Genomic DNA, 23,122 nt, shown 5'->3' with positions numbered 1-23,122 from the left:
GACGAAGTGTGCCAGCCCTTGTGGGGCCGCCCCAAACCTCTGGTTTCTCCTGCCATGGACGCTGGAGGCATGTCTCCGACCTGGGATCCCGGGAAGCTTATGTGGTCTGAGTTATGGTCCTTTGCCTTTGAGGATGGATCCCTAGGTGGATAGAGAGAGGAGTGGAGAGGATACAGGGTGGCCGGGACCAAGCCCATCTGGGCGCCGCAGGAGCACAGCTTGAGGCTGGGAGAGGGCCTCCAGGCGGAGCGAGGCGGACGGGCCAGCCGTCGGGGCTTTGTGAGCCAAAAGGAGAGTTCACATTTTACTCTGAGTGTGACGGGGGTCCGTAGAAGACGCAAATGCATAACTTCGACAAAGGTTTACTGTCAAACTCCAAGTAAGGTGAAAGTCTGTGGACGGCCCTTCCAGGGCCCCAGTCCTCAAGCCCCTTCTCTGGGGAGAATGACCGGCCCATCGGAGTGTTCTTTCCTTAACTGGGCCTTTCTGGGCACTGCCGTCCAGGAACCAGGATCAAGAACAGAGACTTCCACCTGGGTAGCGTCCTCCCACAAACCACCAGGTGTGAGTGCCTCTCCTGGTGTCCTCTCCCTTTATAGCCCAAACCAGCCAGCCAGACATCCTAAAAACCTCTTGCTTGTCTGGAGTTCCGTGAAGTAAAGGAAGGTTGTAGTGTGGTCCAAATGGAGAGAGACTGACATTATAAAATGAACTGAGTAGAAATTATTATTTACATGAGCTAACTTTACTCTCTTCTTTCAGAATACCCTCAGTGCTGCTCTGGGACACGCCTCTGTTGGATTTAATTTACAGTCATCAACCTCGGCTTTTAGCGATGGACTCGGTAAATATTTTATTGTATTGCCTCTCTCATCAGTTTGTGTTATTTTCATTGGTTTGTAAAAAGAAGTATCAAAATATTTCTTAAGTCTTCACATTGGTTTTCTTGAGCTTGATAGAGCTTTGGCTAAGTGTTCTGGGTTTTGTCCTGGATTTCACTTAACTGAGGGTGCTTCAGGGCGGTGGTGAGCTGCGTGGTGTCCCAGCGAGAGGCGTTCTGTGGACAAATTAAGACAGGTTGGCAGCCTGGTCTGTGAAAGAAGTTGGTTTCTTGTCAACTTCTGTTGTCTTACTGGCTCTGTCCCCAAGTGGTCTGGAGCCTGTAGGACCTGCTTGCGGTGCCTGTTTTGTGCTCTGGGCGTGTTGCACACACACCATCTGAGAACTGCCCCTCCTCCTCTGGGGAGGCAGGCTGCCTGGCTGTGCTCTGCTCTGTGTCCCGTGTGTGGGCCAGCTGGTAGCCACACGTGGTTTTCTTGAAGTCCGAGGCCAGCGTGTGTGGGTGTGGAGTGGGCTCCTGGCTCGTTTGCCCTGAGCCTTGTGTCCCGCTGGGAATTCCTAGCACGGCTGTGCCCGGAGGGGCAGCTGCCCTCCTGCAGCCTGGGGCCCGACTGGCACTCGTTGCTCTAGGACAGAGCCCTCCTCCCCTGGGACACGTTGGAAAGAAAACTCTTGGCTCCTTTGCATGTTTCCTACCGTGGCCAGGTATTAGTGTTTTAAAGCGAACAGTGCCAAAGTGTATTTTCTATTTTGTGTTGTTTCTAGCAGACAGGAAAGAAACCTTTCCTGCTACTTAATCTCACAGACCCCGTCCTCTATCTCAGCCGTCATTGTATCCGGCCACTTTGAAATGCACCTGGCTGGACTCTTTGACTTGAGGAAGTGTTTCCTTGGAAATGGGGGTGAGGTATGATGGAAAGATCTTAGTCTGCAGGGTGGTCTGGGATTAGAAAGAAGCCAGCCTGGCCAGTGGGGTGTGGTGGTGAGGGGCCGTGGTGGGCCCTGTAGCATGCTGGGAGCGCTCCCACGGCCGTCTTCCAGGATGAGCCCATGCATTCAGCTTGGCTGTCACGGGCTGTGGGGCAGCCATTGAGAGACTCAGCCCAGCAGGGGGTGAGCTGGGCGTGGAGGGGCAGCCAGGCCCACCCACACTGCAGGCTTGAGCCTGGCCTTTGTTTGGAAATGATAACATTGGCCTTAATTTATAACGAGGAAAAAAAATGCTGCTTAAATTAGGTTATTAACAAGCATTTGGTGATTGCTGCTTAAAAGGAAAGAAGTTATCAGCAGCTCTGCTGAGAGATCTGGGGCTGGCCCAGTTGTTCTGGTGGATTGTGAGCAGTAGGTGTGTTAACGTTGGCAAAGTTTCCTGACACGTGAAGGGCTGGCTGTTTGACGGTAAGTCCCATGGCAGTAATCCACGGTGTCTAATGCAGTTTATCACTTTTGTGAACCATAAATATTCAGTTAATATTGACTGTAATTGTCTTTAAAAAATCCACAGTGTATGGAAGGAATAGAGATAAAGGTGCTACTTTGACTGATCACCAGGGGGGCCCCTCCCGGGTCCGGGGCCTGCGTGTGTGGGCACAGGTGCCGGGGTCTACGATCCATGACCTTTCCTGGCATCAGAAGGCACAAATATAAAAACAGAATAATTTTGCAGGCTCTCTAATAATTGTTCATTGTTATTTATATCATTCATTATTTTATTTTATTTTTTTTGCGGTACGTGGGCCTCTCACTGTTGTGGCCTCTCCCGTTGCGGAGCACAGGCTCCGGACGTGCAGGCTCAGCGGCCATGGCTCACGGGCCCAGCCGCTCTGCGGCATGTGGGATCTTCCCGGACTGGGGCATGAACCCATGTCCCCTCTATTGGCAGGCGGATTCTTAACGACTGTGCCACCAGGGAAGCCCATCCCCATTTTACTTTTAATACCTTCAAATTTTAAAAGCTGGCTAAAGGGATTTCCTCCAAGTTTTATATTTGAGGGTGAAGAGATTTGCCTGTATCTGGCTCAGAGTAGAGCTCCACAGGTTGTTAAAACTGAGCTGAACTTGACTGCTGGACCAACCTGAAATCCCACCTTCCCTCCTGCTGCTCCTTGCTGGGCCTCACGGGACGAGGGCTCTGTGCAGTTACGGATGTTTGCTGCGGGGGGGGGGGTTCCTGTGCAGCCCACTTGGATCTTGGTGGGGGGAAGAAGAAGGCAGGGGAAAGGCGATGCAGGGCTGTGGGCCGGTGGGCTGTTCTGTGGGGTCGACCAGGACAGAATTGGGGAGGCGCCTTCATGGCTTGGCCTTGTGCACTCTAGGTTAGGTACCTTTTTTTTTAAATTAATTTGTATTGGAGTATAGTTGATTTACAATGTTGTGTTAGTTTCTGCTGTACAGCAGAGTGAATCAGTTATACATCTACATATCCATTCTTTTTTAGATTCTATTTCTGTATAGGTCATTACAGAGTACTGAGTAGAGCTCCTGGTGCTATACGGTAGGTCCTTATTAGTTATCTCTTTTATATATAGTACTGTGTGTATATCATAGAATATGTACCTTGATCATTATTTGTGTTGCCCGTTGGGAATAGGGATTTGGGTATTCTTAGTGCCAAAAAAAGAAGGGTCATAGTGAGGTTTCCGGTGAGGTTTGCAGTGTACTGTGTTCTGAGAGTGAGGATGCGGTGTTTGGTCCGGCAGGGTCGTCTGCACCATCTCGTGGTTGCCACTGAGGCTCTTCCAAGCTGTGTGGGGAACCCTGCAGATGGAGCTGAGGGCTGGCCAGGGTAGTGAGTTTGAAAGGGGAGCAGAGCAGCAGTCTGGTCCCTGCCCAGGGCGGGGCAGAGTCTGCTCCCATGGCCCTGGATGCGTACACAGCCGTGGCCCGGGGCAGCGTGGGCCCCAGGGCTTGCCGGCAGGAAGGCAGGGAAGGCAGTGCACACTCACCTCCCATCTCAGCCCCGTGCCCACTCCCTGCTTCTGTCCACGCAGAGGCCCTGGGGCGGGAGCCCGGAGCACAGGGGAGGAAGGGAGGGAACAAGAATGGGGTCTTGGGGAATCGCATGACACTTACCGTTTCTGACTTTGTGGACCTTTTGTGGATGGGTAGTTTGCTTATTGGAAGAAAGAAGCCCCGGGGCCCTCATCCACCTCAGAGGGCGTTGTCACACGTGAAGACCAGGGCCTCCAGGGCCGCTGTCTGGATCCTGGGTGTTTGTGGGGGTGGGCCCTGGAAGGGGGTGGGGCCCGGAACTGCGTGGGCAGCGCATCTGCATCTGGCTTGTGGCCCCACCTTCTGATCCTAGCACACCCTTCACACGTCTTCTTTTTCTCCATCTCCTGGTTGTGGTCGACCTCTGTTGAAAATTTGTTCTTGTGGTTTTTTAAAAAATTAATTTATTTGGCTGCGTTGGGTCTTCGTTGCTGCGCGTGGGCTTTCTCTAGTTGCGGCGAGCGGGGGCTACTCTTCGTTGCGGTGCGCGGGCTTCTCATTGTGGTGGCTTCTCTTGTTGCGGCAGAGCACGGGCTCTAGAGCGCACGAGCTCAGTAGTTGTGACTCGCGGGCTGTAGAGCGCAGGCTCAGCGGCCATGGCTCACGGGCTTAGTTGTTCTGCGGCATGTGGGATCTTCCTGGAGCAGGGCTCGAACCCGTGTCCCCTGCTTTTGCCAGGTGGATTCTTAACCGCTGCACCACCAGGGAAGTCCCTGTGCTTGTTAATTTTTTGAACAAGGATTTTTTTTAGATTTTGAATTTTCCTGTTCTTTTGAAAAGTTTACCATCTAGCTCACCCGCCCCCGCCCCCGTGCCCTGCACCCCCGTGTATTTTCATCTTGGGCAGAGTGGTGACTTATGGAGGAGCCGCACGGGCTGCAGAAGTCGGATGGTGAGGCCCCGCCCCCGTGTTTGGGGGAGGGGGTCTCTGGCAGAGTGTGTGTGAGTTGGGTGCTGGAGCCTGTGGAGTTGGGCTTTATTGCAGCCCAGTCTCACACTAGCATCCCAGATACAGTCTTTGGGCTTGAGGCCCATGGAGATAGATGGGTCGGGGGTAGGACAAAGGTTTGCAGCCAAACCTGGGGTGGTACAGCTGGGAATGCTCAACCCTCTTTTGAGCATTTTTTATGGGAAAAGCTATAATCAGGTGTGTAAGCTCATCTAACCTCCTTAAGCTAACACCTCACTTTTCTTTAAAAATCCCTTTTCTTTGTGTTTGAGCCTCTTCTTTTTATCCTGCCTCACAGGACGTCTCTCAGGCATTCTTCATCTAGTGACGGCTGCTCTTCTAGGTCTCTGTGCAGAGGGTCTCTGGGGGGCCCCTGTCTTCACGTGTGACAACGCCCTCTGAGGTGGATGAGGGCCCCGGGGCTTCTTTCTTCCAATAAGCAAACTACCCATTCACAAAAGGTCCACAAAATCAGAAACGGTAAGTGTCATGCGATTCCCCAAGACCCCATTCTTGTTCCCTTCCTTCCTCCCCTGTGCTCCGGGCTCCCACTCCAGGGCCTCTGCGTGGACAGAAGCAGGGAGTGGGCACGGGGCTGAGACGGGAGGTGCGTGTGCACTGCCTTCCCTGCCTTCCTGCCGGCAAGCCCTGGGGCCCACGCTGCCCTGGGCCACGAGGAAGGGATCCCACTCGGGAACTGGCTGCTGGGTTGCATCTTCCAGGAACGCTGAAGGTCTGTGAGAGGCACGAGAGGCACGGGCTCTCCACATGCTTTCACTTACATTCTTTTTCTTCCCCTACGAAACGCAAGAAAGTAGGTGGCATTTTCCACATTTTTATTAAAAGATTCTAGGCGTCGAAGATGTTGAATAGTAGGGTTTTCCAGGTTCCATAGCTGATCAGCGGCAGACTGAGTACGTCCTGGGGTCCTTCTTACACTAAGGCAGGAGATCCCTGTGCTGGCGTCTGACTTGAGGAAAGGGGCAGGAAGTGAATGAAGTAGCGTGCTGGTGTATCACCTCCGGGCGATGGCACTCCCTGGGCCCCCCTTTACACTCGTACCATGATTGTGCTGCAGGGAGTATGGGGGTGTGTGGTGGGTGGGTGAGTGAGTGTGGGTTTATGGTGGACTGTGTGCGGCGGGGTGTAGTGTGGCACTGGCGTGTGTGGGGTGGGGGGGGGCGCCTCTGGCCATCACCCAGTGCTTGGCTCCGGGGCAGAGGTCATGTGCTTGAACTGTGCCGGGTGCAGGGCGAGGCCTGGGCACAGTACAGACAGGACTGGGTCCACTGCTCTGGGTCGACAGCAGAGCCTGTTTTCTAGATTCCTCGCACCTGCCATCCTTGTCCTTTTCTTGTCCAAGGAAGAAGTTGCTGTTCTGTTCACTCTCGACCCTTTCACACTTTTTCCTGAGACTTAAGTGAACTGCGGTCTGTGTCCCGAGGGTAGTGGCCTCAGAGGGGTCGTGGGGCCTGCATCCCCCGGAGAAGGTGGCCAGTAGAGGCTTGCCAGCTGGTGACCACTCGGGGCTGCTTGGCCACCAGTGTGTGAGGCCCGGCGCCTTGGCAGTGGGGCAGTGCCAGGGAACCCTGCTGGGGTGGCCGGGAAAGGACAGCCACAACTCCCAGGCCGCTGTTGGTGCCCTCGTTTGTGACCTGATAAGTTGTCAGCTCGGCGGAAGATGGAGTTGTGTAGTATGCACAAAGGATATGGGCTTGGTACTCTCGTGCTGCCCGGTGGCCCAGACGCTGGCGAGGTGGACACTGCCGCCCTTGGGGTTGGGGCAGGAGTGGGGCTGTGGCTGGCGGGCAGGCTTGCTGGTCTCCCGGGGAGCTCCGAGAGACGTGGAGGCCTGTCTTCAAGGAAGGCTCTGTCCTTCTTCTCCATCCAGGCAGACTCTCCGCCTGGGGACTCCGCGCCTGCTCTCCTCGTCTGTTCTGTCCCCCAGGCCCCCCGCGCCGGAGCGCATCTGTCTCCGTCTCTGCAGCTGTCCTCTTACCATGGCTCATGTGGCACCTTAGCCCCTCGGCTTCTTCTGGGCACTGCGAACCTTCACTTCTCCAGGACCACCTGCAAGTGCCTATGGCCTGGGCCTTCTGGACTGGGGCCCCTCCCCGCAAGGAGTACCAGCGTGACATGTGTGTAGCCTGGGGACGGTTCTGCTTGGTGCTTAGAGTGGGCATGAACGTGTGTGCCTGGAGCCCATCACGCGGGAGCTGCAGTCCAGAGCACCTGGTCTTGAAGGGTGTCCTGCTCACAGCGTTCACCCGTCCTGTGCTTTAGAGTCAGGAAAGGGGAAGCGAAGTGCGTGACTGGGGTCAGGACCTTGGTGATTGTCTGGCTGAAGTTTTGCTGGAGATCCGTTGAGGTTCACTGTGGTGCATCGTGTGCGTCGAGCAGTCCTGGGAGATCATGTGAGGAATTTGAGCCCTGGGTGCGGGCTCTGTGTGGGTCCTGAGGACTCTCTGGAATTCCAGTAGTGCATTTCCTGATAAGGAACTCAGGGCAGCCTGGCCTTGGACGTAATCAAGTCTGTACTCGGGAAGCTGCTTGGAAAGTCACTGTGTGAGGACAGGCTCCTGCCAAGGGCTGTTTTGCAAGTGTGTGCTACAAAATATTTTCTCTTCCCCTTATTACTTAAGTAGGGCACCTGTCATAAGCTAGTGAAAGTTATTTGAGAGCACAGATTCTGGCGGGAAGAACTTCTCTGAAACTCGTTTAGAAATAGCCATAGAGAAGTATTAAATGAGAGCGTTTTTCCCAGCAGCCTCACCAGGCCTACCTGTGGGTGGTCGTGCCCGAGAGCCTGTGACAGTGGCCTCGGGCTGTGGTCTTAACCGTGACCCTGGGCTGGTGTGTGGAGAGGAGAGACCGTGAGATGTTTCTTTTTGGAAGTTCGATTTCGGTTTTATTTAAAACAACAAACTGTGTTTATGGTGTGTGGTTTCCACTCGGTGGCTCACGACTTCGGTTCCCCCTCCCAGTGGGCCCGTGGGCAGGCGTTGGCGGTGCGAGCACAGGGCGGCTGTTGGTGGGCTGCGCTTTGAGGAGTGCATCTGCACAGGGCTGCACAGAGTCTTGGGTCCTAGGACAGCCCCGCGAGGTTGGGAGAGGGGTGCTGGCTTGGCTTTTGTTCTCTGGAAGCGCTCCCCAGGGAAGGGTGTGGTGACCACCCCGGACTGAGGCTCAGCGGCTCAGGGCTGCTGCCATTCGCTTCCCTGTCACCCAGACCCTTCGAGCTGAGGCTGCGGTTTCTGCAGGACACTAGGAGGGCAGCGTAGTGTTTTATGACTATTAACGTTTACATGGGAGGCTGCGGGGAGGGACCACACCCGTGGGCACGGGGTCAGCCTGGCAGAGCGCATGCTCGGTCCCGGAGGCCATGCGCTGTTAGATATTGCAGGATGGACAGCTCTGAGACCGGCCAGGTGGTGGGCTGAGCTCACCCGGCAGACATTTTTCCTGTCTGCGGTCTGATGCGGAAGGGGTGAGGGCTCCGCCTCTCAGCGTGGGGCTGCCTCGAGGTGCTTGACCTGGGAGGATGACGGCGCTTGAGCATGTGCCGCGCAGGGATCCGCGTGGCCTGAGGGGCAGGTCCCCCCCTTCAGGTGCCCGTTCACGGCCGTTGGGGGTCTTCTCGGCCGGTGCCCAGTCACAGAGGCTCAGCTGAGAGTTGCTGGGGGTTTAGTGGGGAGCGAGCAGGACCCTCAGTGGGCCTCCCCCTTCCCTGACGCCGCTCCCATCCCTCTCCAGGGGCGCCGTTTGGGCCGCGCTTGGCCTCATCTCAGCTCTCGAGGCTCCTTTCTCACGTGCTGGGGCCTGGGGCCTTTGGAGTTTGCTCAGGCTGTTCCCAGTTGTTACGCGTTTAAAACAAATAAGTTTTTGGCTACTGTTGGGGGTGAGTGGAGTCTGGGGCAGAAGGAGGACTTGGGGTTCGCGGGAGCAGAACTGCTCCCAGTAATGAGCTCTGTCTTTTCACCAAACAGCTGACACACTCCCCTGCACACACCTGCCTGTCAGTTGACAGCAGCCTCGCTCTCGGGCTGTGTTGCACTCTGAGGTTGCAGGGAAACTACTGTCAACAAGAGAACCCCTACCTTTTCTACAAAGAGCGGATTAAAGTAAAGTGTAGGTCACCGAACATAATTGTACACGATGTTGCTTTCTTTTGTTGAAAGGGTAGTTTCTTAGTGCAGTGAAGTGTAGAAATCTTTCCTTTATTCTAAGAGTTACGCTATTCGGTGTCTTAGAGAAAAGTTAGGGCTCCCATGATTCAAGTAGTTCGTGCACATTATCCAAAACTCAGTGTCAGTTCGCTGGGGCGGCCGCAACAAACCCACAGAGACAGACTCCTCCACAGCCCCGGAGGCCAGAAGTCCGAGACCGAGGGGCCGGCCGGGCTGGTCCCTGCCGGGCCGAGGGAGAATCTGCCCCAGGCCTCTCCCAGCTGCCGCATCTGCTGGCGCCTCTGATGTTCTGTGGCTCGCGGAAGCGTCACGCCCTTCTCTGCTTCCATCTTCACGTGTGCGTGTCTGTGTCCGTGTCCAAATTTCCCCTTTTTATAAGGGCACCAGTCGTACTGGGTGAGGACCCACCCTGATGATCCCGACAACATCCGCAAAGACCCTGTTTCCAGATGAGGCCGCATTCGGAGGTACTTGGGGGTTACGATCCCAAAATAACGTTTTTTGGGGGGGGACACAATTTAGATAATAACACTTACCAGTAAATAAAGTTAAATATAAAGAATAAAATAAAAATCATGTGTAATCCTATCCCTCAAAGATAAACATACAAATTAAAAATTGTGAATATGTTACATTTCACAAAACAGGGATCAGATTGTATATAAACTTTCGTGTTCTGCACTTTAAAACCTAGCATTAACTTCCGATGACGTGAAACTTCAAACTGTGACTTTTAGTGACTACATAGTCTAGAGAGCAGTGTATATAATGTGCCTGATGAAGTTATGATTTTCACGTTTTCTGGAAAAGGGGCCTTGTCCCCTTGCACACTGTCCGCCCTCACACAGCAGGGGGTCCTGCTGAGCGGAGCCTGGGGACTGGGTGGGGAGCAGGTGAGGTGGGAGGGGCCTCAGGAGGTGGGAGACTGGGCTGGAGGTTGGCGGCCCAGCCTGATGTGGCCGCCTTTGTTTCATAAACCAGGCGCTCTGTTCCTGGGAGCCTCCCGGCCCAGCATGGTGAGCTTGTGGCAGTTCAGTCACCTTTTTTATTAAGCAGACTTTATTTTTTAGATCAGGTCTAGGCTCACAGCAGAATCAAGCAGCAGGGTACAGAGATTTCCCATATACACTCCACCCCCACCCACCCAACCCGGCGGAGTGGCTGATCTATTGAAAGCAGTGAACCTGCACAGACACGGTGTCACCCAGAGTCCACGGTCTGCATTCTGCTTCCCTCTCGGTGCTGTCGGTCCTGTGGGTTTGGACGAGTGTGTGATGATGCGTCTCTGCCATCACAGCCTCACACAGACTCGTCTCACTGCCCTGAAACCCTCTCCCTCCACCTGTTCACCCTTCCATCTCTTCACTGTCTCCACAGTTTTGCCTTTTCCAGAATATCATGTGGTTGGGCTCGTACCGCCTTTTCAGATGGGCTCCTTTCACGTAGGAATGTGCATTTAAGGTGCCTCCGTGTCTTTTCATGGCTTGATAGCTCATTTCTCTTTTTTTTTTTAGCGCTGAATAATAGTCCATCGTCTGGATGTCCCACAGTTTATTTATCCATTCACCTACTGAAGGGCATCTTGGATCACTTTTAATTGTCTCTCTGGTCTTCTCTGATGGGAAGTAGACAGTAAACAAAGCCAGCTGCTGACCTCTGACCTCTCTGTGAATTGCCTGGAAGAGGGGGTGTTGCCGCCCGGATGCTTGTGCCGTGTTGTCCCCCAGTTCCGAGAGCCCTGGACTGTGCAGGACGTTGCTCCAGAACGATGCAGCCTTCTGTTCAGGGAGCACCTGAAACACTTCGCGTGGAAACCATCCCCACAGCGGTGACACTGCGGAGTTGGTGATGGGCGGCAGGGAGAAGGATGGCCTCGGGCTGTGGTCTCCTGGGGTCCGAGGGTGCGCACCCCAGTCCAGAGGCGGTGCAAGGCCCTCGCTGGGCTCCTTGGGAAGTCTGTGTGCCCATCCAGTCACTGCGCCTTTGCCCACACCACTTAATTTTCCTTTCAGAGACAAGACCAGTAATTCTTAACCTGGGCTTAGAACACATAGAGTGTCATGGGGTCTGTAGCTATTTCAGATGCCGCCAAATTCTCCACACGCAACCCACACCCTGCATTTTTGAGAGTGAGCTCTGCCCCTGGACTCAGCAGTAGGATTGACGCTCAGGGCCCTGTTCTGAAGCAGAGCCCCGCCCGGAGGTTCTGGTAGCCAGCTTGGGGGCTGCTTGGACCTGGACCTGGTCTGTTCACCCCTGTGCTGCAGCCTCACCGCTAGGCCTTCATTTCCCCATCTGTAAATGGCATGATTTTGGATCCTTTTCATCTTGACATTCAGAGGATAGTACTGGGTCAGGGTCTACAAAAGATTGCTGTAAAATCTGGAATAGTGCATCTTACTCTTGCCGAGCAAAAAGGACCAAGTCCCAGTCATGCCCCAGCCCGGGGCGCATGGGCCCCGCGTGTCGGTGTCCGCGTCCCGCAGCCGGCGGGCACTCTCAGCTGGCCTCCACGAGTCTCCGGTGGAGCTGAATGGACAGACAGGCCCACCAGGCGGGCCAGGCCCTCCACCCTGCTCCAGTCTCCTCTGTGCTCCTGAGGTGGGACCACACGGCCCTGGGCGTCGGCTGCCACCAGGGAGACAGACAGAAAGCCAGTGCCTCTTTGAGAGAAACGCTCAGACTTTTATATGTTCATCTTTTCTCTCTTCTCATCTAGTTGACGGTGATCATGGTGGGATCCAGGGAGTGGGGCACACGGATTAAAGGGTCTTGTGGGTGAGGTCTTGGCGGGGTCTGTGATAGAGCAGGGGCCTGGAGTAGCTGTCTCTCCTGCACGCCCATGTTCCTGGGCCCTGTCATGTCAGGAACTCCTCATGTTGTAAACACGGAGGGGCTCAGAAAACTTCTGTCTGTATAGGGGCATCTGTCAATAAAATGCTTATTTACTAATTTCATTTAAAAGTAGGAGGAATAAACCCATTGCATGTTACTCTAAATCACTGTACTTTCCAAAATGAAAAACTGTCATGTGTTGCTTTGGTTAAAGTATACCGCCCCCCCTCCCAAAAAAAATGTAGTTGGAATAGGGAAGAATATTTGAATAGCTTTTTTTTTTGGGGGCCTCACCGCGCAGCTTGCGGGACCTTAGTTCCCTGACCAGGGGTTGAACCCAGGCACCGGCAGTGAAAGCGCCGAGTCCTAACCACTGGATGGCCAGGGAAGTCCCTTCAATAGCTTTTTGATAAAATTTTGGAGGTTTTATTTGATATGACACTGAAACCCAACAAATGGTCCTGTGGTGATGGTCACTGGCAGTGTGCGTCCTCCATTGGGTCCCACGTGTTTCTTCTCAGCTGTATTCGACCCACTGGTCTTTCTTGCACTGTAACTGGACCTTTTTACCTGTGTTGGATTTTGCAGCATTGTGCATTGGCAGTTGGTCAACTGTGGTTTGCTCAGTTATTTCCGTCTTCCAGATGCTGATGTATTTTATTTTGCTACTTTTGTTTCTGTTACCACCAGGCTCATCAGAAGAGCCTTTAAGCCATCAAAAGCTATCTGCTCATGGCGTTTTCCAAAATTCTAATATTTGACCAAATGCTTGAATTTTAGCGTTGGCAATAAAATAGGTCAGGTGCTGGGACTTCCCTGGCGGTCCAGTGGTTAGGACTCTGAGCTTCCGGTGCTGAGGGCCTGGGTTCGATCCCTCGTTGGGGAACTAAGGTTCCGCATGCTGCACGTCGTGGTCAAAGATCAATAAATTAGGTCAGGTGTTTTCCTTGAAGTGGCAGTCTCATTTTGTTCATTTGCTAGAAACACTCTGCCACATCCCCTCGTTTGTAGAGCTTGTATATCAGTCACTCTTCCATATAAAAATGCCTTTGCTGGGGACAGCTGTTGTTTGGTACACAGCAGAAATGCTTCATGTACGTTTCACATTTTGTTACATAGAATATGAAAAAGACAAGTACGGAAAGCCTTGGTATTTAATGAAATTAATAATTCATTAATTAGTGGTTCATCATGAAGGTTCTTAAGCAAATTGGGCCATCACCTTTGCATCATGAGTGCAAATACCACCCCAGCTAAAAAGGCAGTGTTGCTATGAAAAAAAGTTTCAAAAGGGCTGCAGGAATTCCTAAGGGTCCTTGGACCACATTTTGTAAACAGCTGTACTAACAAGCACTTCAGCATGTATGAGAAATCGTAGTTGAACAAATCAAGTCAGCCTACATGCTTATCGGTCTCTCAAAATTCCACAGCCTTAGGAGAATCCGATGGTGTCCATGACCTCTCCCTAGTGCGTAAGCTCACGAGTTCGTGTGCATTTTCAGAGGGCTCCTGATTTGGTGGACCCTTGGTAGTAAGCACCCCTCCTGTAGTTCTCACAGAAATGTGAACATTGCCCCCCCCCCCCCCTTAAAGTAGGTCTGTCTGTGCATGTCTTCTGGCGCATGCTCACAGACTCAGCACACATCCTCAGCTGTGTGTCGGTGCCCTAAGCTGCTTCCCCTTCCTCTGATTTCCTCTTCCGGAGCAGACCAGCAGCAGAAGGCAGTGCTGTGCGGCCAGGCTTCCTGTGTGCCAGCTGCTCTTGGGGGTGTGGACTCTGCTCCCAGGACAGGTTGCTGGGCGAGGTCCAGCCCACTCCTCTGGCAGCACACAGCCCTTCCCTGGGCCTCATCTAGTTTCCTTGCGTAATTCTTCCTGCTGAGACGCTGCCTCCAAACTGATGGTGCATCTCGTAGTTTTAGACCCTGATTCTCTTGGATCATTTGAGCCATGTAGCTTCCTCTGGGGTCACTTTGGTTTTGTCTTCTGTAGTTCAGCCTGGTCACTTGATCTAAAAATCTGTCTTTGTTTTTCCAAATTTTGCAGACCTTTTAAGATGATCTGGATTGCAATGACTCGAAATATATCGATTGGTACACATTTGCTGGTTTGGAGAACTTTTTAAAGTTATGGAGTTCTGTATACTCAACTTTTATTAGTCTTCTAAAAATTGCTGTCTCTGAATTGACTGTGAAGGGACCTTGAGACTGACGTTCTAATAATGCTGGGGCCGATCTGCTTTAATTGGAAGTGAGGACGCTGGGCCTTTTCCCAATAACTCAGTAACCTCCTGGATGTAACTCTGCAGGCCGTTTACTATGAAACTCTGATGTACAACCCGGTAAGCATCTTTAATGAAGTTCTTTATCATAAAACATGACTTCCGTATGTGAAAGTGATCTTTTTCAGGTTTTATTGAGATGAGGAGGGGAAAATACTCTTAATTGTCTGTCAGAGAGATTTTTGTATCGGGAGGTGTGTCCTGATTATTGAGAGGAGTACAGCAAGCTTGGTGGAGTCGAGGCCCTTTGTGTCCAGGGACGCGGAAGCCGGTTGGACTGTAGTCTGAGAGCGCGCCTGCGCTGGGGACAGCCGGGCTGGGAGCACCTCACTGCGCGCGGGCCCTGCCCGGCGCTTTCTGCTCTGGACTGGCTCCTGCTCTGTGGGCTGTGGCTTTGCTGGACCTGTGTGACCACAGCTGTGTGTCAGGACCCACTGCCACTTTTGACACATTGTGGTTGGAGCTTCCCTTATTTTTGGCCCTCAGAATTAAATCGGTCTGTGCCATAACTTTCTTGGTGATTCTTTTTTGGCATAAACTTCAAACTCATGCAAATCAGAATGGTACTTCTCACTGTCTGCCGTATTTCCTTTTATTTAGTAAATATTCAGCGTTTGTATGTGCAAGATGCCATGTTAACACCCAGCTGGGTTTCCAGCATGAAGGGTAATGGCCTAGCTGGACTGCTTACTGCCCATCAGCACTGGGCCAGCTGCTCCCCCTTTAATCCGGAAAGGCCCCCTGTGGTGGGCGTTCTCGCTTTGCCTGCAGAAGGAAGGTGGAGTCCCGTGTGTGCGTGGGACTCTGGCGGCTCCGGCGGGTGCTCTTCCATGAGGCTGTGTCGTCACCAGTGAGCACGAGTGAATCTCAAGGCATTTGAGTCTCGCAGAAAGATGTCAGACGCACAGAGAGACCCCCTAGAGGCACGTGTGGGAAGGGGGAGACTGTTTCTCTTGTGGCTCGAGCTTGCCCAAAGCTCCGCTGAGGAGGTAGCTTTGGGTGGGCTTTGAGTAATAAGTATAATTAGAACAAATGGCCGTGGTGTTTAAAACAGGGCTTTCGGGTGAAGGAATCAGAGTGAGTCTGGAGCTGCGAGTCCAGTGTGTCTCAAGGTTGGGGTGCAGGTGAGGTTGGGCTACCAGACCAAGGGGTGTCTTGGAAGGGGGGCGGGGAGGAAGCCCAGCGAGCGGGCGTGGACCCATCCCTGTGGCTGCTCTGGGGCTTGGGAAGTGGGGAACCAGATCCTCAACTCGGTAACTGGAGGGATGGCAGCGTCGCTGCAGAGACAGGGGACGCAGAGAGAAGGGGCTGATGGGAGGAGCTATGTTTGGGCACGAGGGACTCGAGGTGCTGGGAGGAGAGTGACTGGGATACCCAGCAGGCAGCTGAGGCCGGGGGTCCCCCTGGGTGCGGGTGTGTGCGCACCGGGAGAAGGGCGGGCAGGAAGAAGGAAGCTACACGGAGCAGAGCAGCAGAAGCCCCCGAGCGCAGCGCAGTAGTCTTCAGCGGGCAGGCTTGCTCTGTATAAGACAGGAAATGGAGAGAACATCTATAGAAGTGACTTCTCCACTGGAAGCCGTAGGTCCTTTGAATGGATGACGTGTGGTTGTCTAGGTCACGTTCCTGTTTTGGGAAATAAGGTGCCTTATGTTCTAATCTGTACATTATTATGTATTTAAACCTCATAGTAAGCATAGCTCACATGGACTGCGTGTTACTTTTTTTACTAGCAATTTTTGGGATTTTAAATGGTCTGAAGGACCAATAACAATGAGGTGCTTTAGACTGAAGCCTTCACAGAAGAATCCAACAAGTGTGGTTTAATTTCTAGATATTTGTGGTGAGGCTTAAGCAGTTTGGAACCCCCATGTACTGGTTGCTGTTTGCTTCAACTTGAAATGGGTTTGTACTCTTTACCAAGCACCTCCCTGCCTCCTGTAAAGCTCCGGTAAAGCTGACCTCCTTCAGTTTGGGGGAGTGTGAAAGGTGAGACGAGGTGAGCCAGAAAACAGCAAAACTAGTGAACGCGAGCACTCGCAGGCAGGTAGGACCAGAGGCCTGAGAGCGCTGCCCCGAAACCTGGAGCCTGCAGGTTTATCGGGCTCTCCCCTGGGCCGCCGTGCCAGGTGGAGCGGGTGGCCGCAGAGCAGAGCGCACTCGGCCTCCAGTCCCCACGGCTCTGCCGGGGCTGCTTTAGACCTTAGGGGACGTCCCTTTTCTAATTCAGTTGGCACATTTATGTGTCACCAAGAACAGACGTTAGTTTTTTTTACAGAGCCGTGTAGATTAAGGTACACTTTCACTCGTCCTCTCCGTGATGCCGGCTCGAGCAGAGTGGGCACCGGAAGGGCTGGACAGGGCTGTGCAGCGGGGTGGGCATCCGGAATCGGGTGCCTCTGCCTGACTGGGGCTTGGGCACCACTGCCTCTCGGGTCTTCACAGTTGATGTGGGAGCATTTTGTAGATTTCTTGGCTTTAAACTTTGTGAGCTGGGGACAAGGGAAGGACTCCGTGGACAGGAAGGTGCCCAGGTCAACTGGGTGAGGGTGATGGGGAGGGTCACCGGTGGGGATTCGACACAGGCTCACTCAAAGAGGTTTCCTTTCTTCTGCAGTGGAATTGCTTAGAATCTGTTTCCGGTGTTCCTCGTCTCTGACATGATATTCAGAAGAAAGCAGCCCCGGGCAGTTTACTGCTCCAGGAGTTTGATGGTTCAGAGGCGCAGGCTCTGGGCTCCTTGGCAGCCCTGCACACGGGGCTGTCGACGGGCCTGTTTGCATCGTCGGGTCGGCGCTGCCAGTCTGTCCTCCCGGAACTGGCCCTGGTGCGTTGTATTAACTCGCACTCCGACTGTTCAGCCTCACTCCTTGCCCAACGCCCCCTCTGTCCCAGGGCCCTGCCCAGCACACCCCATCGCATTCAGTGGTCCTGTCACCTCAGTCTCTTCTGTTCTTCTGTGACCTGGGCAGTTTCGAGGACCACCAGTGAGGTGTTTCTTAGAGAATGTCCTCCATGTGGGTTTCTCTGATGTTTTCTCCTTAGACGGGATTGTGGTTTGGGAGGCATATGGCCGCAGAGGAGAAGTGCCTGCTCATCATGTCCAGTCGGGGTGCTGGCTGGCCCCGCGGCCGCGTGGGTGAGGAACGCCTGCAGTCCCGTCGGGGTGGAAGCGTCTCCAGGCTTCCATTTTACGAAGCGTTCATTGCATCATGTGAGAACGTCTGAAGCGTTTGTTTTGCTCGATGTCATCCATGCTGTCAAGATTATTATTTTCTTAAATGAACGTTTTATCACTTGGGAAACGATCTGCTTTCTCCACTCACCAGAGGTAAGAGGTAAACTGTTTCAGGTCATGACTTGCAGTTTTATCACTATTATTTGTGTCCTGAAGTTCTTTCAGATATACTGTTCCCTGGCAGGTACCTTTTGGGATAACAGTGTCAGCAGCTCTGAGCCCCCCTCCCCGAATTGCAGCCCTCCTTCTGCGGGGGCCATCTAGACTAGACCATGGTCTCAGAAAGCCTCGCCCTGCCCGGGAGCTGTGCTGTGCTGTCACAGCCCAGAAGAGAGGCCGGGCTGCGAGCGTCCAGAGTGGCTGTGTGTGGCTGTGACCTCCTGGCCAGGCCTTCCTGGGGTGGAGGGTGGAGTGGCTGCCTTGCACGCTGCGTCTGGGGAACTGGCTGTGCGGCTGTGACGAGGCGGACAGGCTCCATGGACCGTCCTGCTCGTCACACTGTTAACAGTGCGACGCCCTGCTTTGCTGTACAGCAGACATTAACACAACGTTGTGAATCAACTATAGTTGAGTAAAGTTTTAAAAAATGTGACTTTCTAGGGCTTCCCTGGTGGTGCAGTGGTTAAGAATCCGCCTGCCAATGCAGGGGACATGGGTTCGAGCCCTGGTCCGGAAAGATCCCACATGCCGTGGAGCAGCTAAGCCTGTGCGCCACAACTACTGAGCCTGTGCTCTGGAGCCCACGTGCCACAACTACTGAAGCCTGCTCTCCTAGAGCCCGTGCTCCACAAGAGAAGCCACCACAATGAGAAGCCTGCGCACCGCAACAAAGACCCAACGCAGCCAAAACTAAATAAATAAATTTATTAAAAAAAAATAAAGTCCCACATTATGTTTTCCAATCAGTAAGGGCTTTACTTCAACAATTATAATCCGAGAAATAGGAGAGACCCCGGCAGCCTCTTTGCTTCTTTTGCTGACAAATACGACTGTGTTCCTTAAGTTTTTAAAGTCGATTGAGAGCTTAGAGTGACTTCTCTCCTTAAATAAGATGGGTTAAGTATTTTTTATAATTTTTTTATTATCTAATTTATACATGTGAGTGTCTCTATGTCAATCCCAGTTTCCCAAGGATTAGTTATTAAAATTTACCGTCCATGGTTTGTCGAGGCAGGTTTGGGGCCCAGGCGGTAGCTCGGGGGATACGACAGCTGCCTATTAAGTGGACCGGTGTCCCCATGCGTGATGGCCTGGAGGAGGGCTTCCTGTGACACGGACGGACAGCGCCGCCGCCACAGGGGGTGGTCTTCTTTCCAGGCTGTGGTTGGTAGGCTGTACCTAAAGTGAATGTAATTGCTGAGGAGTGAAGACCCGGTCCTTTGGTTTTGTTTTCTTGTCGGGACTGGTCGCTCTGCCTCCTTTCTCACCACGGAGGGCGGCCCTCGGCCAGCCCAAGACACGCGGGCCGTTCCGAGCTTCCTCGCTGTGGGTGGGGACTTCTCCGTCTCCGGGCCGGCGGGGAGGGCTCTGCTGGGCTCCGAAGGCCGAGACCTTGCAGTGCGAGTGCCACCTGCGTTGCCGTAGCGGCCGTGGTCACTGGGAAAGTTCTTGGTCCTTGTGTCTGTAATGGTGCCGTCTACTCAGGCCTTCTGAGTCTCGGCCATGGAGAATTGGAATTTCTTAGAAGCTTCTCTTGGAACCTGTTTTCATAAAAGCTACAGCAGAAGAATGATAGAAAGGTTTTGTTTATAAGGTTTTAGCTTCAGGGCTGCCTACAAAGCATTTAGTTGGAGTTTTCTCAGTTCAGTGGTCCGATTAAAAAATAATGAAGAGATAGCATAAAACATCTGTTTTGTTTGTTGCTTAATAGCTGGGAGTTAACTGCATTTCTGCAGGCAGAATTGGGGGTGGCTTTGGGTGCTGTCGCCTTCCCTTACTTGGTTCATCTCTTGCTGGAAACCAGCCCGACTTCCTGGGAAGGCGGGTCCTCACCATGGGGAGGGCTCTGGCCACGCTAATTCCCACGTCACACGCTTCCCTGGTGCTGGAGGACGTGAACACGGGACTGTGCTCGTTTTGTGAAGACTGATGAGCAGACAAGTCCCGAGTTTCCTTTTTAGGGCCTGGAAGCTCTCTTCTCTCTTACAGACTCTGCCGTGAAAAGCTGCCTCTTGCTGTGCACTCATGTGTATGTGCTCACATGTGTGCTCACACACAGGCACTCACATATATGCCAACAAACTCCTCACTGACCCTCCCTGATTCTGCCACCACGGGGCTGTCGTTAGGATTGAATTCTGTTGATATTAAGTGTGGGTTACCGTAAAATGTTGTAAGATCAAAAGGCCACCTGATTGAGGTAAAAGGAAGGAAAAAATCATTCCCTGTCCCTTTCTAATTTTAAAAATTTTTATGTTTTATTTCCCCCCCAGTGTGATTGAGACATAATTGACGCGCGTGCACGCGTGTGTGTATAGATAGACGTTGTGTTCTGGATCTCAGCTCGATTTCGATACAGAGCTGAGCCTCACTGGCTCAGAACAACTTCAGAGCAGGTGGCCTCCTGCACGTGAGGGGAAGATGTTGCAGGCAGGATTCGCCTGCTTCCTGAGGTGTGCTTGGCCTTCTGTCCTGCGTGAACCGGCAGCCCAGTCACCAGGCACAGCCTGCAAGCCTGTGCCTGGTGACTCCCTGACCCTTACAGGCAGGCTTTGTGTTTGGCTCAGGGCTAGATTTGCAAACGGGTCCAGCCGTGGGCCTGATCCCTCTGTAAGCCCCCTGTCCCAGGGTCTGAGGGTGTGGGACAGGCCTCAGCTTAGAGAATACTCTCTTTCCGGAGGGGGGAGTTCAGGACTCAGGACAGAGGAGGGTGTTTTAGATTCTGTACGGTGGAGCACCTCCCTCCACGGGAGCGGAGCTCCTGCAGGGTGCTGGCGGGTATGACCACAGCCCCCTTTCCCCGTGGCCGCCGAGCGCGGAGGACGGAGGAGGGTGGAGGCAGCTCTCCAGGGTCAGTGCGGTCCACGCACGTGCCCACTTCGTGTCAGGTCCTTGACTCTCGTCCATGGGGCTGTCCACCCGCTGCATCTGGCCTGTGCTGCTTCTCATGCACCTTGTTCCATGGCGACTCTGTCACTGCAGACACACAGTAATCAGCAGGTGTCCACGGAGCGGGACGCAAAGGTTTGGAATCAGACAGAAAGCAGCTCTCAGGGCCGATGCAGTGCCGTCTTGTCCCCGCTGTTCCAGCAGAGGTGGCGACGTCCGTGGTCCCTCAGGAAGCAGTAAGGGGAGGACTCACTGCTGGCACCTTTCTGTTCTGTTGAACCTTTCGTCCACAGACTAATCCTTTCCTCTGTGGCTCCTCCCCACTCCCATTCCCGGAGACCTTGGTCCTCAGCCTGTCTCGGACCTTAGCACCATGGTGTCTTTTTTGCCTTAGGTCATAGGTATGCATTTCCAGGGGGCAGAGGCTGCTGGCCCGTCTCATTTAGCAGCTGCCCACAGAGAAGAGAATCAGAACGGGTCGGGGGTGGTGGTCCCAGGAGGGAGGGCTGGGCTTGTGCAGCCCGCGTGCCCCCTTCCCTGGGAGGAAGTGTTCCCTGAGGTGGTCATTCTGGATTGACTGTTGCGCCCTCTGCTCTGCAAGGCAGGAGGTGAGCGCCGTCTGTGACTTGCCGCTTTTCTGCTCCTAAACAGAGCAGTAGGGGAAGATGGGCTCTGATTACAGGTCCTGCAGTTTTATAAGTTATTGTGGGACCATGCACAGCAGGTTTGGGGAATCAATCGTGGGTTTCTGTGTTAAGTTAGGGAAAGTTTGCTCATGGGTAACACTTGTAATCTTAAACGGAGGCGGGGGAGTATTGATTCAGTGTTTGGCTGGAGACCCGATGGTAGGGGCTTGTCTTTAGTTTTGTTTTGTCTTTAGTTACTTTTAAACTTTCTTTTAGGGTATCAGTGTTATCTAAACTTTTGCAAGAAAAACATGCTGCTCACATTATGGTTGTTTAAAAAAAGACAGACCCTGCCTCACCCCTCGTCCTGTCCCCAACCCCTGAGCCCGGAGCCTGGACTGTGGTGCAGGGGGAAGGGGTCCAGAGTCATGCCTGAGTTAGTGTGTCCATCGAATGTATTTTAGTAACTTTATTAACTGTTTTAAAATAACTGACAGTGGTATGAAAGTTGAAAATCTGGACAAGAAACAGTTATTTGACAGGGCATAGTTGAATAAATACATGGCCGTGTGTGTGTGTTTTAATAAATTTATTTTTATTTGTTTAATTTTTGGCTGCGTTGGGTCTTTGTTGCTGCGCGCGGGCTTTCTCTAGTTGTGGCGAGCGGGGGCTACTCTTCGTTGTGGAGCGCGGACTTCTCCTTGCAGTGGTTTCTCTTGTTGGGAACACGGGCTCTAGGCGCACGGGGTTCAGTAGTTGTGGCTCGCGGGCTCTAGAGCGGAGGCTCAGTAGTTGTGGCGCACGGGCTTAGTTGCTCCGCGGCATGTGGGATCTTCCCGGACCAGGGCTCGAACCCGTGTCCCCTGCATTGGCAGGTGGATTCTTAACCACTGTGGTACCAGGGAAGCCCTGGACTTGTGTTTTAAAGACTGTACTTTTTATTTCTTTGTTAGGCTGTAAGGCAGGGACAAACTGTTGATTTCTAGCCTTTGAGAGCCCTGGTGTGCAGAGGCGGAAGTAACAGATTGCTTTCAGCTTTGCCTGGGCCTCCCCTGCACTGGGCACTGTCTGAAGCTTTTGGGCTAGCTTGCTGGGTTCCAGGGGCCGGAGGAGGTGGGTCAGAGCAGGGGGCCTCTGCCTACCGCTGCCTTCCTGGTCCTCCACAGTACTGCTGCACGGCACTTGGACTTGAAAGGTCTCGAGTTGTCTGGGGGAAGAGAACAGACACGGTGTGAGCACTGCTGGGAGGCCACGGCCCAGAGAGCTTGCGTGGCTGCATTGTGGTCACCAAGTGAAGGACCCAGGCCGGCCAACAGTATGCCCTGAGCCCAGTCTTCTCCCCCCGCCCTGTCACATCCATTTGTGGGGCTGAAAAATGTTCACTAAACTCTGGATGATAAAGTGAGTAAATATGGGGTGTGTGTGTACGTACATACATGTATACTGACAGATATCCTCCAGGCTGAATTTGACTAGCTGAAGGCCATTCGTTTCTTGCCATGAGAGTTCTGAAGGTCTGGTTCTGTGGACCGTGTGTCCTGACGAGCCTGTGGGCAGGGTTCCGTCTGGTTGGGACAGGGGCCGAGGTTGTCCGGAGGGCCCCTCGGACTCTCGTGTGCAACCAGACCGTGGGGGCCGTGCTTCGGGCCCTTCGCTATGTGCAGTTTCAAACCCGAGTCCTGCTGGCCACATTGGAGCGAGTCCCTGGTTTGGGCGCTCGGCAGTCGAGGGCAGCGGATCTGGGTTCAGGTGCGGTTTCCCCTTTGCCCGAAAGGCTTCTTCTGGACACATCCTGAGGCTGCTTCACATGGAACCAGCTGCCAATGCAGGGGAGCTGTGGAGATTAGACGGACAGGACCGAGGGCAGAGGGGCTGTGGGCGGGCGTCCGCCATCTCTTGGAAGCTCTTGGGGCTCTGTGCTGACTGTCCCCCATGGGCCTCGGTGCAGGATTAAGTCCATCTTTTTCTTAGAGTTGGCAGCGGGTCACCCCATGGAGTCCTCTCACCTGGTTTATAGGCAGAACGCTTGTCACATGTGGCTTCTTGTTGATGGCTTAGGGTTTGGGGTCGTGCAGCGTGGGAGACGCTGCCCCTTCGGGCCGCACGCCCAGGCGTGTTGGCAGTTTCTCG

The 23,122-nt window shown here is 53.4% G+C and overlaps 1 protein-coding gene across 8 annotated transcripts in view; it reads left to right on the top strand.

The window, feature by feature from the left end:
• ANKRD11 (ankyrin repeat domain containing 11) overlaps positions 1-23,122 on the top strand; it is a 168,753-nt gene that overhangs the window by 69,937 nt on the left and 75,694 nt on the right. For 4 of the 8 annotated variants that reach the window (XM_060289796.1, XM_060289803.1, XM_060289799.1 and 1 more), the window contains exon 2: positions 763-844. The exons of 1 other annotated variant lie outside the window; for it this stretch is intronic. The gene's annotated coding sequence lies outside the window, so the exon portion shown is untranslated. Of the gene's footprint in view, positions 1-762; positions 845-10,481; positions 11,693-13,848; positions 14,144-17,125; positions 17,412-23,122 lie in introns of all 8 variants that reach the window. 3 more of the 8 variants (XM_060289797.1, XM_060289800.1, XM_060289798.1) reach the window with 2 other exon arrangements.

The sequence above is a fragment of the Globicephala melas genome, chromosome 19 (assembly GCF_963455315.2).
Source record: "Globicephala melas chromosome 19, mGloMel1.2, whole genome shotgun sequence".
Taxonomy (NCBI): domain Eukaryota; kingdom Metazoa; phylum Chordata; class Mammalia; order Artiodactyla; family Delphinidae; genus Globicephala; species Globicephala melas.
Note: the sequence above shows the minus strand (reverse complement) of the source record. Positions and strands in the feature narration are given on the sequence as shown.